This window comes from Epinephelus lanceolatus, chromosome 19 (assembly GCF_041903045.1).
Source record: "Epinephelus lanceolatus isolate andai-2023 chromosome 19, ASM4190304v1, whole genome shotgun sequence".
NCBI classification, from domain to species: Eukaryota; Metazoa; Chordata; class Actinopteri; order Perciformes; family Serranidae; genus Epinephelus; species Epinephelus lanceolatus.
The window spans coordinates 7501-15000 of record NC_135752.1 but is presented as its reverse complement, the minus strand read 5'-3'; positions in this window follow the sequence as shown (position 1 = coordinate 15000).

Sequence of the window (7500 nt, the reverse complement as noted above, 5' to 3'; positions counted from 1 at the left end):
TGCTGGAGTACCAGGGGCACGGAGCCTCTGCTGGAGTACCAGGGGCACGGAGCCTCTGCTGGAGTACCAGGGGCACGGAGCCTCTGCCGGAGTACCAGGGGCTCGGAGGCTCTGCTGGAGTACCAGGGGCACGGAGCCTCTGCCGGAGTACCAGGGGCGCGAAGCTTGGTTTGGAGTACCAGGGGCACGGAGCCTCTGCTGGAGTACCAGGGGCTCGGAGGCTCTGCTGGAGTACCAGGGGCACGGAGCCTCTGCTGGAGTACCAGGGGCACGGAGCCTCTGCTAGAGTACCAGGGGCGCGAAGCTTGGTTTGGAGTACCAGGGGCGCGAAGTGCTGGGCGGTGCGGCCAAGGGGGTTTAGCCCGAGGAGGGGTGCTTAAGTGTGGGTACACAGGGGCGGCCGGTGCGCTGGGTCCCCCGGGCCGGCGGTGGCTGGCCGGAGGCTCCCCCAGAGAGGGGAGAGAAGAGGGAGGGAGACAGAGAGCTGGGTGAAGTGAGGATGGAACATGGATTAAAGTGTCCCCTAAGATCTGCCTCCAGTGCTGGGTGGAGGTGGGAGAATGAGGCCTGGGAGGTTGAGAGTCTCCCCCAGAGAGGGGAGAGAGGAGGGAGGGAGACAGAGAGCCAGAGAGCTGGGTGAAGTGAGCATGGAACACAGGGGATTAATTCCCCCTTTAATGCCTGCCTCCAGCGCTGGGTGGAGGTGGGAGAATGAGGCCTGGGACGGTGAGAGTCTCCCCCAGAGAGGGGAGAGAGGAGGGAGGGAGACAGAGAGCCAGAGAGCTGGGTGAAGTGAGGGTGGTACAGGGATTAAAGTGTCCCCTAAGATCTTACTCCAGTGCTGGGTGGAGGTGGGAGAATGAGGCCTGGGACGGTGAGAGTCTCCCCCAGAGAGGGGAGAGAAGAGGGAGGGAGGGAGACAGAGAGCCAGAGAGCTGGGTGAAGTGAGCATGGAACACAGGGGATTAATTCCCCCTTTAATGCCTGCCTCCAGCGCTGGGTGGAGGTGGGAGAATGAGGCCTGGGAGGTTGAGAGTCTCCCCCAGAGAGGGGAGAGAAGAGGGAGGGAGACAGAGAGCCAGGGAGCTGGGTGAAGTGAGGGTGGAACACGGGGGATTAATTCCCCCTTTAATGCCTGCCTCCAGCGCTGGGTGGAGGTGGGAGAATGAGGCCTGGGACGGTGAGAGTCTCCCCCAGAGAGGGGAGAGAAGAGGGAGGGAGACAGAGAGCCAGGGAGCTGGGTGAAGTGAGGGTGGTACAGGGATTAAAGTGTCCCCTAAGATCTGACTCCAGTGCTGGGTGGAGGTGGGAGAATGAGGCCTGGGACGGTGAGAGTCTCCCCCAGAGAGGGGAGAGAAGAGGGAGGGAGGGAGACAGAGAGCCAGAGAGCTGGGTGAAGTGAGCATGGAACACAGGGGATTAATTCCCCCTTTAATGCCTGCCTCCAGCGCTGGGTGGAGGTGGGAGAATGAGGCCTGGGACGGTGAGAGTCTCCCCCAGAGAGGGGAGAGAAGAGGGAGGGAGGGAGACAGAGAGCCAGAGAGCTGGGTGAAGTGAGCATGGAACACAGGGGATTAATTCCCCCTTTAATGCCTGCCTCCAGCGCTGGGTGGAGGTGGGAGAATGAGGCCTGGGAGGTTGAGAGTCTCCCCCAGAGAGGGGAGAGAAGAGGGAGGGAGACAGAGAGCCAGAGAGCTGGGTGAAGTGAGCATGGAACACAGGGGATTAATTCCCCCTTTAATGCCTGCCTCCAGCGCTGGGTGGAGGTGGGAGAATGAGGCCTGGGAGGTTGAGAGTCTCCCCCAGAGAGGGGAGAGAAGAGGGAGGGAGACAGCCAGCCAGAGAGCTGGGTGAAGTGAGCATGGAACACAGGGGATTAATTCCCCCTTTAATGCCTGCCTCCAGCGCTGGGTGGAGGCGGGAGAATGAGGCCTGGGACGGTGAGAGTCTCCCCCAGAGAGGGGAGAGAAGAGGGAGGGAGACAGCCAGCCAGAGAGCTGGGTGAAGTGAGCATGGAACACAGGGGATTAATTCCCCCTTTAATGCCTGCCTCCAGCGCTGGGTGGAGGTGGGAGAATGAGGCCTGGGACGGTGAGAGTCTCCCCCAGAGAGGGGAGAGAAGAGGGAGGGAGGGAGACAGAGAGCCAGAGAGCTGGGTGAAGTGAGCATGGAACACAGGGGATTAATTCCCCCTTTAATGCCTGCCTCCAGCGCTGGGTGGAGGTGGGAGAATGAGGCCTGGGACGGTGAGAGTCTCCCCCAGAGAGGGGAGAGAAGAGGGAGGGAGACAGAGAGCCAGAGAGCTGGGTGAAGTGAGCATGGAACACAGGGGATTAATTCCCCCTTTAATGCCTGCCTCCAGCGCTGGGTGGAGGTGGGAGAATGAGGCCTGGGAGGTTGAGAGTCTCCCCCAGAGAGGGGAGAGAAGAGGGAGGGAGACAGAGAGCCAGAGAGCTGGGTGAAGTGAGCATGGAACACAGGGGATTAATTCCCCCTTTAATGCCTGCCTCCAGCGCTGGGTGGAGGTGGGAGAATGAGGCCTGGGACGGTGAGAGTCTCCCCCAGAGAGGGGAGAGAAGAGGGAGGGAGACAGCCAGCCAGAGAGCTGGGTGAAGTGAGCATGGAACACAGGGGATTAATTCCCCCTTTAATGCCTGCCTCCAGCGCTGGGTGGAGGTGGGAGAATGAGGCCTGGGACGGTGAGAGTCTCCCCCAGAGAGGGGAGAGAAGAGGGAGGGAGGGAGACAGCCAGCCAGAGAGCTGGGTGAAGTGAGCATGGAACACAGGGGATTAATTCCCCCTTTAATGCCTGCCTCCAGCGCTGGGTGGAGGTGGGAGAATGAGGCCTGGGACGGTGAGAGTCTCCCCCAGAGAGGGGAGAGAAGAGGGAGGGAGACAGAGAGCCAGAGAGCTGGGTGAAGTGAGCATGGAACACAGGGGATTAATTCCCCCTTTAATGCCTGCCTCCAGCGCTGGGTGGAGGTGGGAGAATGAGGCCTGGGAGGTTGAGAGTCTCCCCCAGAGAGGGGAGAGAAGAGGGAGGGAGACAGAGAGCCAGAGAGCTGGGTGAAGTGAGGGTGGTACAGGGATTAAAGTGTCCCCTAAGATCTTACTCCAGTGCTGGGTGGAGGTGGGAGAATGAGGCCTGGGACGGTGAGAGTCTCCCCCAGAGAGGGGAGAGAAGAGGGAGGGAGGGAGACAGAGAGCCAGAGAGCTGGGTGAAGTGAGCATGGAACACAGGGGATTAATTCCCCCTTTAATGCCTGCCTCCAGCGCTGGGTGGAGGTGGGAGAATGAGGCCTGGGAGGTTGAGAGTCTCCCCCAGAGAGGGGAGAGAAGAGGGAGGGAGACAGAGAGCCAGGGAGCTGGGTGAAGTGAGGGTGGAACACGGGGGATTAATTCCCCCTTTAATGCCTGCCTCCAGCGCTGGGTGGAGGTGGGAGAATGAGGCCTGGGACGGTGAGAGTCTCCCCCAGAGAGGGGAGAGAAGAGGGAGGGAGACAGAGAGCCAGGGAGCTGGGTGAAGTGAGGGTGGTACAGGGATTAAAGTGTCCCCTAAGATCTGACTCCAGTGCTGGGTGGAGGTGGGAGAATGAGGCCTGGGACGGTGAGAGTCTCCCCCAGAGAGGGGAGAGAAGAGGGAGGGAGGGAGACAGAGAGCCAGAGAGCTGGGTGAAGTGAGCATGGAACACAGGGGATTAATTCCCCCTTTAATGCCTGCCTCCAGCGCTGGGTGGAGGTGGGAGAATGAGGCCTGGGACGGTGAGAGTCTCCCCCAGAGAGGGGAGAGAAGAGGGAGGGAGGGAGACAGAGAGCCAGAGAGCTGGGTGAAGTGAGCATGGAACACAGGGGATTAATTCCCCCTTTAATGCCTGCCTCCAGCGCTGGGTGGAGGTGGGAGAATGAGGCCTGGGAGGTTGAGAGTCTCCCCCAGAGAGGGGAGAGAAGAGGGAGGGAGACAGAGAGCCAGAGAGCTGGGTGAAGTGAGCATGGAACACAGGGGATTAATTCCCCCTTTAATGCCTGCCTCCAGCGCTGGGTGGAGGTGGGAGAATGAGGCCTGGGAGGTTGAGAGTCTCCCCCAGAGAGGGGAGAGAAGAGGGAGGGAGACAGCCAGCCAGAGAGCTGGGTGAAGTGAGCATGGAACACAGGGGATTAATTCCCCCTTTAATGCCTGCCTCCAGCGCTGGGTGGAGGCGGGAGAATGAGGCCTGGGACGGTGAGAGTCTCCCCCAGAGAGGGGAGAGAAGAGGGAGGGAGACAGCCAGCCAGAGAGCTGGGTGAAGTGAGCATGGAACACAGGGGATTAATTCCCCCTTTAATGCCTGCCTCCAGCGCTGGGTGGAGGTGGGAGAATGAGGCCTGGGACGGTGAGAGTCTCCCCCAGAGAGGGGAGAGAAGAGGGAGGGAGGGAGACAGAGAGCCAGAGAGCTGGGTGAAGTGAGCATGGAACACAGGGGATTAATTCCCCCTTTAATGCCTGCCTCCAGCGCTGGGTGGAGGTGGGAGAATGAGGCCTGGGACGGTGAGAGTCTCCCCCAGAGAGGGGAGAGAAGAGGGAGGGAGACAGAGAGCCAGAGAGCTGGGTGAAGTGAGCATGGAACACAGGGGATTAATTCCCCCTTTAATGCCTGCCTCCAGCGCTGGGTGGAGGTGGGAGAATGAGGCCTGGGAGGTTGAGAGTCTCCCCCAGAGAGGGGAGAGAAGAGGGAGGGAGACAGAGAGCCAGAGAGCTGGGTGAAGTGAGCATGGAACACAGGGGATTAATTCCCCCTTTAATGCCTGCCTCCAGCGCTGGGTGGAGGTGGGAGAATGAGGCCTGGGACGGTGAGAGTCTCCCCCAGAGAGGGGAGAGAAGAGGGAGGGAGACAGCCAGCCAGAGAGCTGGGTGAAGTGAGCATGGAACACAGGGGATTAATTCCCCCTTTAATGCCTGCCTCCAGCGCTGGGTGGAGGTGGGAGAATGAGGCCTGGGACGGTGAGAGTCTCCCCCAGAGAGGGGAGAGAAGAGGGAGGGAGGGAGACAGCCAGCCAGAGAGCTGGGTGAAGTGAGCATGGAACACAGGGGATTAATTCCCCCTTTAATGCCTGCCTCCAGCGCTGGGTGGAGGTGGGAGAATGAGGCCTGGGACGGTGAGAGTCTCCCCCAGAGAGGGGAGAGAAGAGGGAGGGAGACAGAGAGCCAGAGAGCTGGGTGAAGTGAGCATGGAACACAGGGGATTAATTCCCCCTTTAATGCCTGCCTCCAGCGCTGGGTGGAGGTGGGAGAATGAGGCCTGGGAGGTTGAGAGTCTCCCCCAGAGAGGGGAGAGAAGAGGGAGGGAGACAGAGAGCCAGAGAGCTGGGTGAAGTGAGCATGGAACACAGGGGATTAATTCCCCCTTTAATGCCTGCCTCCAGCGCTGGGTGGAGGTGGGAGAATGAGGCCTGGGACGGTGAGAGTCTCCCCCAGAGAGGGGAGAGAAGAGGGAGGGAGACAGCCAGCCAGAGAGCTGGGTGAAGTGAGCATGGAACACAGGGGATTAATTCCCCCTTTAATGCCTGCCTCCAGCGCTGGGTGGAGGTGGGAGAATGAGGCCTGGGACGGTGAGAGTCTCCCCCAGAGAGGGGAGAGAAGAGGGAGGGAGGGAGACAGCCAGCCAGAGAGCTGGGTGAAGTGAGCATGGAACACAGGGGATTAATTCCCCCTTTAATGCCTGCCTCCAGCGCTGGGTGGAGGTGGGAGAATGAGGCCTGGGAGGTTGAGAGTCTCCCCCAGAGAGGGGAGAGAAGAGGGAGGGAGACAGAGAGCCAGAGAGCTGGGTGAAGTGAGCATGGAACACAGGGGATTAATTCCCCCTTTAATGCCTGCCTCCAGCGCTGGGTGGAGGTGGGAGAATGAGGCCTGGGAGGTTGAGAGTCTCCCCCAGAGAGGGGAGAGAAGAGGGAGGGAGACAGCCAGCCAGAGAGCTGGGTGAAGTGAGCATGGAACACAGGGGATTAATTCCCCCTTTAATGCCTGCCTCCAGCGCTGGGTGGAGGTGGGAGAATGAGGCCTGGGACGGTGAGAGTCTCCCCCAGAGAGGGGAGAGAAGAGGGAGGGAGGGAGACAGAGAGCCAGAGAGCTGGGTGAAGTGAGCATGGAACACAGGGGATTAATTCCCCCTTTAATGCCTGCCTCCAGCGCTGGGTGGAGGTGAGATAGGCGGAGGGCGGCGGGTCGGTCGGGGCCAGCGAGAGCCGAGCCCCGGGGGTGCCTGGCGCGAGCGGGGGCTCCGTGTGGCGCGTGGGGGCCGAGCACCGGTGGGGTCCACCCTTTGGCCGGGCCCGGGGGCCCGTGACCGGGTCGGCGGCGGCCGTTGCGGCGCTCCCCGGCCACGGGGCAGTGAAATGGACAGCCTGGCAAAGGCTGGGCGGAAACGGAGCTCATGCCCCCTTTAATGTCTGTCAAGGGTGAGGAGGGGCGGCGGGTCGGTCGGGGCCAGCGAGAGCCGAGCCCCGGGGGTGCCTGGCGCGAGCGGGGGCTCCGTGGGGCGCGTGGGGGCCGAGCACCGGTGGGGTCCACCCTTTGGCCGGGCCCGGGGGCCCGTGACCGGGTCGGCGGCGGCCGTTGCGGCGCTCCCCGGCCACGGGGCAGTGAAATGGACAGCCTGGCAAAGGCTGGGCGGAAACGGAGCTCATGCCCCCTTTAATGTCTGTCAAGGGTGAGGAGGGGCGGCGGGTCGGTCGGGGCCAGCGAGAGCCGAGCCCCGGGGGTGCCTGGCGCGAGCGGGGGCTCCGTGGGGCGCGTGGGGGCCGAGCACCGGTGGGGTCCACCCTTTGGCCGGGCCCGGGGGCCCGTGACCGGGTCGGCGGCGGCCGTTGCGGCGCTCCCCGGCCACGGGGCAGTGAAATGGACAGCCTGGCAAAGGCTGGGCGGAAACGGAGCTCATGCCCCCTTTAATGTCTGTCAAGGGTGAGGAGGGGCGGCGGGTCCGTCGGGGCCAGCGAGAGCCGAGCCCCGGGGGTGCCTGGCGCGAGCGGGGGCTCCGTGGGGCGCGTGGGGGCCGAGCACCGGTGGGGTCCACCCTTTGGCCGGGCCCGGGGGCCCGTGACCGGGTCGGCGGCGGCCGTTGCGGCGCTCCCCGGCCACGGGGCAGTGAAATGGACAGCCTGGCAAAGGCTGGGCGGAAACGGAGCTCATGCCCCCTTTAATGTCTGTCAAGGGTGAGGAGGGGCGGCGGGTCCGTCGGGGCCAGCGAGAGCCGAGCCCCGGGGGTGCCTGGCGCGAGCGGGGGCTCCGTGGGGCGCGTGGGGGCCGAGCACCGGTGGGGTCCACCCTTTGGCCGGGCCCGGGGGCCCGTGACCGGCTCGGCGGCGGCCGTTGCGGCGCTCCCCGGCCACGGGGCAGTGAAATGGACAGCCTGGCAAAGGCTGGGCGGAAACGGAGCTCATGCCCCCTTTAATGTCTGTCACCAGTGCTTGGCGGAGGTGCGAGAGGCGGAGATCGGAGGCTCCCAGAGAGGGGAGAGGGAAAAATGG